Source organism: Dipodomys spectabilis, unplaced genomic scaffold, assembly GCF_019054845.1.
Source record: "Dipodomys spectabilis isolate Male_0828 unplaced genomic scaffold, ASM1905484v1 ptg000424l, whole genome shotgun sequence".
Lineage (NCBI taxonomy): Eukaryota > Metazoa > Chordata > Mammalia > Rodentia > Heteromyidae > Dipodomys > Dipodomys spectabilis.
The window spans coordinates 3,213,363-3,224,481 of NW_024871101.1; the positions used below are offsets into that span (position 1 = coordinate 3,213,363).

The 11,119-nt window shown below is 33.4% G+C and overlaps 1 non-coding gene across 1 annotated transcript; it reads left to right on the forward strand.

Annotated features, from left to right (window-relative positions):
• Positions 1–1,981: 1,981 nt before the first annotated feature.
• LOC122097693 lies at positions 1,982–2,097 on the forward strand. The gene has a single exon (XR_006145562.1). It is a non-coding gene; the product is annotated as a U5 spliceosomal RNA (small nuclear RNA).
• The last annotated feature ends 9,022 nt before the right edge of the window (positions 2,098–11,119 follow it).

Genomic DNA, 11,119 nt, shown 5'->3' on the forward strand with positions numbered 1-11,119 from the left:
TAAAGTATAAGAATAAGGGTTGCCGCGGACCGACTCTGTCGGGACATCTGATGGGCGCCACCTGCGGCGGACCGGCTCTGTGGAGGAACTGGAATAGGTGGGAAGATGGCAAACAGACAACTCACACGCAAGAGGAGTGAATGCTGAGTGCAATTTAATGCAGAGGATAACAAGCTTTTATAGCAAAAGTCTCCATGAGAAAGGGCAAAAGGTTACACAATCTTGCTGCAAGGCTTCGTTCTTGGGTGGTCACCAGCTGGTCCCCTGATCTTGTTTTTTGGATGCTGAGCTATGACGATAGGCACTTGTTTTCAGCTTTACCTCTATTTTTAAGAAATACAATGGGTTTCGATGTTTATCCCCTATTAACCATTAACCAGAGCATATGGGCAAGGTGCTGAACAGAAAGGCATGAACTCTAGTACTTCATATTTACTTTAGTTTTGTACTTTATACGTTTTAAATCTTTTCTAAGCAATTGTGCTTAGAGGGTTCCCAATTTGTGGCCAAAAATCATGATATTCAGTATACTTAGTTAAATCTGGCCATATATCAAATTTAAGCTCATAGTGTCTTTTCTGTAACCCTTTCACATAATCGTTTACTCTTTTCTATAGAGGCCTTAACTGTCTCATAAGATCTTTCTTGTTCCTTCTTTAATAGTAAGCACCAAGGAGACCTAGATCTAGCAAGTCTCTCAGTAAATGAAAGAAAGTAATAGGAAGTTCTTTCTCCTAAGTAGTTTTCCCAGCGATTGCCATCCTTATTATACACACCTGTAACAGGCTATGGATCTGGGGGAAGTCTCTGGGGTCCTCTAGATAATGGAGGATCCCACCATTTTCCTCTGATAAGCCCATTGCCACCTTTTATCTACCAACCTTTTAGGAATCTTATTTAGCTTTTGGTCTAAATATCCCTCTACATCTTTCTTATCTACAGGATATCTATATGAATCTATTGTATATGCTTGAGGATTAAAGGAAAGTCTCCAGTAGCCATACACTCTTTCTGCTGTAGCCGTGCCTATAGCTTCTTGTAAGTCTCTTACAAACAATTCCTTCTGCTGAAGTGACATCATGAAACCCCCAATACTTTTATATTTACTTATGACTTGTCTACTAGCCTCCACAAGAGGGGCTTTCAGGGTAGCATTTAACTCTGGTGAGTTAGTCATATTCTCAAGACACTCATTGGATGTTGGAGTCGTCAACACTTTTAAGAAAGAGGCTTGAATAAGGGAACGTTGAGCATGAGTAAGTACAATGAGCAGCAGGAACAGTAAAAGATTAATAGGCATTCCTATACAGTGAAGAAAAGAAAAGCAGCAATACATCTTTCCCAGGGGCTTGCCAGCCTTTTCCAGGAGGTAGGCCTCTTTGAAGCCCCATTCTCAGATCTGAAAGCAGGTTTCCCATGCTAAGCAGACTCCACCGGAGTAGGCGTGGCAAAGGGTGAATGGCATATCCTTTCTTTAATATTTGAAACCTGTTATGTTAACTTGTGAATGTTAACATCATGCGTCTTAACTTGAGGGTTTGAAATAGGAAAATAGGAAAGCTAGATTGTTTCTTTTTTCTTTTCTTTTTTATTATCTATAAGAGTCACCATTTAACAAAGCTGTTTATAAGTACAGTATATTTTAATCAATTTCACCCCTTTCAACTTTCTCACCCATCTCTCTCCTCCCCACCCCTTCCTTTCTTTTATCTGGACACTAATGTTTTCCTTCTCTGTTTTTTAGCCATTGTGCTGGTAACAGCATCAGAATTTAAATAAAATACACTCACACTCAATGCAGAATGGTATTGAATAAATTTGTTCATTCAAATTTAAGTACTATAGTCCACTTGGCACAAATGGTTCACTCATGTAATCCTAGCTTAAGGTGATAAGATCTGAGATAGTAGTTTGAAGCCATCTTGGATAGAAAAGATATTGTAAAGGTGATGTACAAAGAAGTTACAATAAAGTAAGTCAGATACTCTGGATTCTCTTCAGATCGCATAAATCTTTCGCCTTTTACTAAAGATTTCCATGGAGAGGAACAACTCTGAGTCTTAAACCAATTTTTTGAGGCCTTGCGCTTGCAAGAAAAAAAAATAACGTAAATCAGGTAATGAGTATATTTCTTTTTGAACAGTGTTACCTCCTCCTTCATTTTCTCCCATTCCTCCGCACTCCTCTTCCTCACAAGCTGTAAAGTTCATTTCCAATACAGTGTCTAGTGAGCATCACTGCTGAATTAGTTTACCCTTTGACACTCTTATCTCCACTTAACCATCAAAAAGTCAGAAGTGGAGTTATGGTTCAAGTGTTAGAGCACTAGCCTTGAGAAAAATCCTCAGGGACAGGGCTTGAATTTAAGTTCAAGAATGAGTACAATAAATGTATAAATAGATAGATTAAATATAAATATATAAATAATATTGTCCAACCTTTATTATTTGCATAATAGTGACACTATACATAAATAAGAATTTTCATTTCTCAAGTTTACAGTGTCTGACATGACTTTTCTTAGTCTCAGAAGATTTACATGGTGATCTTTTGTTTTATTTATTTAACTTATTTTTAGTCAAGTGCATATACATGTTTGTAAATTCAAATATACATCAAGATAGTAATAAGTCTATAGTGAACTGCAATTTAGTTTCTTCCTTATTTTTTAGATATCTAAAAGCTTTTATTACTTTTGTTTGTACAAGCTCCGCTCCCAAATCAAGCTGTTGCTAGCAGAATGCTCATTAAAATGGCTTTAAATTTCAAATTAAGTTATTGATTTCAAAAAGGGCAAATATACCTAAGCTCCCAAAGTCATCTGAAGTTATTAAATTACCAAGTTACCTACTTTTATTCCTTTAATATTTGGTTTCCTTTTTAAAATATTTTCTTGTCTTGGGCTGGGAAGGTGGCTCAGTGGTAGAGCGCTTGCCTTGCATGCCTGAGGCCCTGGGTTCGATTCCTCAGCACCACATAAGCAAAAAGAAAAAAGCTGGGAGTGGCGCTTTGGCTCAAGTGGTAGAGCGCTAGCCTTGAGCTGAAGAGCTGAGGGACAGCGCCCAGGCCCAGAGTTCAGGCCCCACGACCGGACCCAAAAAGAAAATTTTTTTTCTTGTCTTTAAGTAGTTGTACAAAGGAGTTACTATTCAACAAAGCAGTTTGTGACTATGTTGCATCTTGATCAATGTCACTTTTCCTTCCTAATATTTTTGAAATTGGTAAAATTAGAAAACTTACCTTTATCCTAACAAGTAGCTCATGCTTATTTGAACTTATCATTAATATAGTAAACAGTTCTGGATTTCCTTTAAAGATGAAGCATCTCAGTTAATTATATGTCCTTGGCAACTGAAGTCACTACACATATTAATATTGAACTGGTATGAGTTCTTTGGTACTTATTATTTCTCATCTGTTGTTTGACTAGGCATAAATCGACCTGCCTCCTAACCTTACCATAGCATTATTTACCCTATTCAAGGAAAAAAGTTGGATATATTCACTGCAGCTTTGAGTATAATATCTGAACTGTAAAATGAGCCAACGTGCCCAAACAGATGAATAAAAAATGAAAATGAAAATGAAATTACATCATTTTTGTATGAAAATAAAATGGTAGATCATCATGTCGAGTGAGATTAGCCATGCTCAAAAAGCTGAATTTCAAATCTTTTCACTCATTTTTGGAGCTAGGTGTGAAAGACATATGTGGTTATGAATACATATGTATAAAATAGTTGTAAACATTAGTAGACTATTCAAGCAGTTAGAAAACATTAAAGAGGAAAAAAGAATGATAGAGGGTGATTAATTTCTAAATATACTACAATTATGCAAATAGGAATCTCAATAAAATTTGCTCACCAGGGAGTGTGGAAAGTGAAAGCAATAAAGAAGACTATTTTGAATACAATATAATATATGCAAGTCTTCATGGTGGAAACTTTTGATACAATTAAAATAGATTTTTTAAAAAAGGATGATAGGAAAGCAAAACAGGCTCAGAAATGGAAAGTTGGGGAGGGTGCATGGAGAGTGTGTATGTGGATGATTATGGTTGAAGTAGTTTATTTTGAAAATAGGTAATGAAACCTGCTGAAATTGTTTTACAAACTGAGGAGAGTGACAGACAGGGTGAGGTTAATGAAGATATATATGTACATATAGAAAAACCCTGGACATTTTGCTGTTTGCACTGAAACAGTAGTTTGTTCTATATTTAGGGAGAGGGCTATTGAAGGCTCCTCATCAGTTCCGTTTTGCTTTGTTTCTTTTCCAGTGATATTTAATACTCATGATTTCCTTTGTATAATTCATTACCTTCTTATTTTCTTTTTTGTCAAATTCATTGTATTAATTGATGATCATTTTATTTCACGAATTTTGTTGCATGTTTGGGAAGGAGAATCTTCAGATCCCAGAATTTGGTAGCAAAAAATGATCTAATATAAAAGCTTACTCTTTAGTTAAAATATTTAATTCCCTAGTATTTATTACAGTAAAGTTAATGGCCAAGTAGCATATTATATGGACCTTATTATGGTAAATTTTCTGTACTCTGCTTCAAGATGTATCTATCTTTCTAATAACTCCAATTTTGGCACCAGTTTAGAGGAAAAGATTGGGAATTTTTTTCTATAAGAATACTAACTCATTTGGGTAGATTCCCAGAAGTGGTATTGCTGTGTCATAGGGGAGCTTTATGTGTAGTGTTTTGAGGAACTTCTACTACTTTCCAGAGTGGTTGAACAAGTTGACACTCTCACCAAAAGTGTAGTAGCGTTCCCGTTTGTTCACATCCCCTCCAGCATCTGTTGTTGTTAGATTTTTTAATTATGGATATTCTAACTAGTGTAAGGGGGAATCTCAATGTTGTTTGTATTTGCATTCCTTTCACAGCCAGAGATGTTGATCAATTCTTCATGTGTCTCTTTGGCCATTGGTATTTCCTCTTCAGAGAGGTCTCTTTTAAGGTCTTTAGCCCAATTTTTCATGGGGTGGTTGATTCTTTGGGGATTTGTTTTTGGAGAAATTAATTTCTTGAGCTGTTGGTATATTTTAGATATGAGACCCTTGTTTGTTGTATATGTGGTGAAAATCTTCTCTCAGTCTGTGGGGTTTTGATATATTTGCTAGCTATGTCCTTTTCCATGCTAATATCACCAGTACGAAGATGTTCACCACAGCCTCATTTGCTGTAGGCAAGATATGGAACCAACCCAAATGCCCCTCAGTAGATGAATGGATCAAGAAAATGTGGTATATATACACAGTGGAATTCTATGCTTCCATCAGAAAGAATGACATTGTTATATTTATAAAGAAATGGAAAGACTTGGAAAAATTATATTAAGTGAAGTAAGCAAGACCCAAAGAAAAGCAGGTCACAAGATCTCCCTCATTTTAAGAACTAGAATATGTATATGATATTCTTAAGAGGGGATCTCAGTAACCCAAGTGCTTAATGCAAAGGACTGTATATAATGAAGCATATTAACATGAACTCCAACTTATGTAAACAAGAGATTCTCATTAAACCCTGTATTGTTGTTTTTCTTTATTTATCTTAATTTTTTGTACCTTGTGTTTTGCATAATAGACAATACAATATGTGAATGGGAAGGGGATCACAGAAATAGCAGAACAACAGATAAACTACAGCAACATTGATATTCACTTGGAATTATGTGGGATATGAACATTACAACTTGGGGGGGGGGGAGAGGGAGAGGTAAATGGGAGATAAAGAGGGATGGGATAATGATGATTAACAACAAATGTACTTATCATCTTACCTATGTAATTGTAACCCCCCAGCTCATCACCTTTTCAATTAAAAAATAAAAATTAAAATAAAAATAATACTAACTCACAACTTTAAAACCAGTATTTGTAATGAATAAGATGCTCTAAACTTCATAATGGCCTTGTCAGTCCTGTACATCTCTTATTCTTTCTTAAAATTTTTAAGAATGGACATCTAGGAGAATTATGTTCTTGTCTTAGGAAGTCACATCCTCTTTCTTCATGTGTGCTTTTCTGTGAATTTATAATTTATATAGCTTCTTATGTTAGATGGAAGGTCTTTAAGTATTAGGCTTTGTTTAGAACCAACCCAAAGGGATTAATGAGATAATTCCTTTTATTTTTAGTATATAACTTGATTCTCAACTGTTGTTATATTTTTAAAATTTTATTTTATTATAAAGATGCTGTACTGATTGGTTACAGTTACATGAGTAAGGCAATGAGTACATTTCTTGTCCAGCATTGTTACCCCTTCCTTTGTTGTTTTCCCACTATCCCTTCTCTCCCCCCGTCCCTCACTTCACATTCCTCCCCCACCAAAGTCGTAAAGTTCATTTCTCATATACTGTCTTGTGGGTATCATTGTTGCAATGGGTCATTCTGTGTCCTTGTTTCAGCGTTTTGTTATTCCCCTTCCCCTCCCTAAATTAAAAAAAAATCATTTGTTAGGAAATGGAAAGACTTGGAAAAAAATCATATTAAGTGAAGTAAGCCAGACCCAAAGAAATATAGGTCCCATGGTTTCCTTCACTTGCAATAATTAGTATATGTCCAGGATAATTTTATCAGATGAGCAGAAAAGTTCAAAAGCTATGTACATATGACCATATAAGATGATAGTAAGTGAAATGAACCCCAAGAGGTCTTTCTTTGTTGTTGTGGTTTTTAATGTACTATGTAGTTTTTTTTGTTTCCTTTGTTTGTTTTTACCCTTATGGTACATCCTTTGCTGTCACTATACTTGATTTTGGTACTCTGAATCTTGTTACAATATTTAAGCTTTGGAGCATAAGATTTGGAGATCCTACTCCTGTATATTGTTTTTGAAAATTAATGTCTGCAATTTTGCCGCTTTGTTTATTGGAATCTCAATGCATTTTCAATTACTTTTAGTTATCTGTGCTTAAAAGGAACTTTAACATTGGGGTAAGATGTCAGGTAAATAGAGAAGGAAAAGTGATGATCTAATTAGGTTTGATAATGTGGTATGCAGAATTAAAAGTGAGGCATATGGGAACATGGATTGCTTTTCTTTTAGTAAAGACCATTTGTGAACTTAGAATTTTGGGGAACTGGAAACTCAGTGATTATTGAACTGAAATATGCATTTTATTCTATTCTTCTTGTAATGGGTTTTTAAATGACAGGCACAGCTTTTTATGTATCCTCTTACAGAAAGAGTAAGTGCACTTTACATTTACCAATTGCACCCCATGGAGGGCTCACTAAGCTTGTACACAAAACAATAGACCCCTGTCTCCAAAGCACTGGAAACCCAATGCTGTGACATTTTGAAATACACTCATATTTAAAGGTTTTATTTAAGTACATTTTGAGTGTTCTTAAATGACATATCTTAGAATTGTACTTCTGCTCCATTGGCACTTACAGTGGTAATGCTTTTTTATAAATTGTCACTTCAAATAATATTTTTGCCATTTAATTATCTATTCAATGTAGAGATGAGCACATTTGAACACATATAGTAATAGTATATAATACAGGAGCAGAATAAGTCAAGACTGATGATGATCGCATTCTTCTAATTCCTTCAAATAAAAACTGGAATATGACACAAACGTATTTCTGAAAAAACAAAATGAGTCTCAGAAACAACAGAAAGCAAAAAAAAAAAACCCAAAAAACAAAAAACAACTAACAATTTCTGAGATACAATAGGATTAGTAATTATAATATGAAATTCTGACTACATGAATGAATTTTCTCCCTGATAATGATGTTTTGATTTTTTTCTCTATCTTTTACTTTTCATTATTCTAAAATCATCTCACTTGTGCATTCAGTCATGAAGAAAGGCCATTCATTCTTAGATATTTACTTGTTCCTCAACAGATTTAGGATTAATAATTTAGAGTTCATTTGCTTTATTTAAAATAGAAAAATCATTATTTGCAATAAATTTCTAAAAACAATGTGATAAAATATGCTATTTTCTACCTGAAACCAGTCTAGCAGCAAAATTAGATGTAAGTATGTGAAAGACTGCTCTTGAAAACAATAAAATATTGGAGAAAGAAATTGAAGAATACATTAGAAGATGCAAAGACTTCCTTAAAGAATTAATATTGTGCAAATTGATATACTAATGAAATCAAAGATTCAATGCAATAATGATTAAAATACTAATAACATTCTTTACTATGATAGGAAAATCAGCCAAAAATTTATATTAAGGCATAACAAATCTCAAATAGAGTAATTATGAGCATAAAGTACAGTACTGGAAGAATCATGATACTACACTACAAATTATATTATAGAACAATAGTAACAAAAACATGGTACTAGCACCAATACAGACACGGACATCAATGGAACAGGGCCTAAATTCTGTAACTTAGTGTAAACAAGTTCATATTGTCAAACATAAATGTTCTTATCTATAAACAGGAATAAAATATTTAGGGCCTGAAATGACTGACATTATAAATATATATGTATATATAAAAAGCACAGTAAGCTCTTAATACATGAACTAATATAAGAGCTATAATATTTAGCACTTCTTAAAATAGTCTGTTGAAAGACGAAATACAAAATGTAAATAAATGTATATCCCTCAGGGTAGAGGCAGGTGTTGGTCCTCTGCAGCAGTTTTCAGTACTTTGAAATTTCATGTTTCCTTTTTTAAATCTGCCACTTTCAGAAAATCATTGGTGGCTCACGCCTATAATTGTAGCTACCCAAGATGAAGAACGTGGTTCAAAGCCAGTCCAGGAAGAAAAAAATCTATGAAACTCTTGTCTCCAAAACACTTTCAAAAAGTCAGAAGTGAGGCTGTGGTTCAAGTGGTAGAAAAATAGTACCAGGCAGAAAACCTCAGAGACCTCAGAGACTGCATCCAGGCTCTGAGTTCAAGCCCCAGGAGTGTACACACACACACACACACACACACACACACACACACACACACACACACACACACACACACACACCTACCTACCATTTTTGAATACACAGTGTGTCTGTATATTTATCCTGTTTTGTTCTTACTTAACTATTCCAAGAGGGAGAATATGGATGAGGAACTCTACAAATCCTTCACTTCCTAGTCATAGCTGCTTTAATTAGAAGCCTACAATTTAGCCAGGGCTCACAAATCTATACATAAAACATTGCTAGGATGAAGAATAAGTGAAAATATAAAATTTGAAAATCTAGTTTTAATCTGAGGAAGAGCTATACCACAGAATCAAAGTAATTTTTAATAGAGAGCTGAGATATAATAACATATGATACCAATTTTAATTACCCTCATAAGTTACAATATCTAAGATATTCACGAAGAAGAATAAAATCATGTTGTTTTAGGAAAAATGGTGGAAGTGAAGATTATATCACATTAAGAAAACTAATTCACACTCAAGAAGGCAATTATCATAAATTTATCTCATAAGTGCAATGTAGAAAAGGAAAAATGTTAAAGTAGTAAATGTTTAGAAAATAAAATATAAATTAAGATATAAATTAAGGATGGGGACAGAGGAGCAAGAGATGTTATTGTGGGAATCTATATGATCCAAATATGTACTTATATGGAAATGTTAAAATCAAACTCAGAGCTCTATATATGTGCTAACAAATAATTTTTCTATTCTTAATACTCTAATATTTATATCATTAATGGGTTTTAAGTATTTATTTTAAAATTTGAACTATTTATTAGACTAATTGCTTTTCTCTTTTATTCGCTAAATACATTGAATTATGTGGGATTCATGGAATACATTTGGTCATGTTACATTACATAGTACATAAATCACTAAATTTGATTTATTTATATTTTATTTAGGACTTTTCATCTTGGTCTACTAGGGTGATTATAATGTGTATGTATTGATGTTAACCTATTCCCACAACATAAATTTGGAAGTGTCCCACTTTTGTTACATTAAATATTTTTCCTTTGATTTATATATACAGATATTTTCTTTAATATTTAGAATAATTTACCAAGGAAGCCAAATAGGCTGAGATACTTTATTGAATGAGCATGGAAAATTACAGCAAATAATTTAAATACATATCTATGTCAGTTTCTATTCTTCCCTGGTGTCCTCTACTATTTTGTCATTTATAGGCATTTTTTCGCACTTGTCATTTATAGGCATATTTAGCATTTCATCTAAAACCACATGTTGCTCTAGAATTTCCAGAATATTTTTTTATCCTTTCTTTCCTGATACTGCTGAATTTGTTATTTCTGTTTTCTTCATCATTATTGTTACAGATTTAGAAGATTAAGTAACATTTTAAAGCAATAACATTTTTAAGTTACAACATTTTGGTATGGTCTTACTGTTTTTAATTTTCCACTTTGTTAGATTTTTATGTTAATAACCATATGTTTTCATTTCTTTTATAATGTTTTGAGGTCCCAAGGAGTAGGTTTTCATTTTTCATCAGTTTCAAATATGTACATTGAAATTTGTAAGTTTCACTTCAAGCAAAACAATAAGTATAAATGAATATATTTTTTTCATTTTTATTTGGAAAAATATTTTCTAGTTTCTCTTGTTTTCCTTTTTGACTACAGGATTTTATACAAGTGTATTTCTTAATTTTAATAAATTTGCTAATGTACATTTCACAATTTGCTAACTTTCATTTTCCCTTTTGATTTTCCAGTTAATTATCTATTTTGCTTGGTTTGCAAATATGCATTGATGAAATTGTTTGTACTTGGTTTATGTCCCAGATAATAGCAAATTTGTAAACTTTCTTCAATATTAAGAGATTTGTATGATTTGTATTATTTGTATGATGCATTAGCATGACCATGACCATACACAAGAGAAAATAACATAAAAACTTGTTATTTTGACTCATAGTGTCAAAGGGGTCAATTTATTATGTCAAGGAGTGTAGTGAACAGTTCTTATTATGATGGTCATAAACCAGAAGGAAGGGAGAACAGGAAGAAACCAAGGAAAGATATAGCCCAGAATCACACCTCCCCACATAAGCTATCTCCCTCAAAGGACCGCTTCCGACCACTCACCATGCTCCAAGAATTCCATCATGTTATACACTCACCAGCTGATTAATCTATTCATGTGGTCAGAGG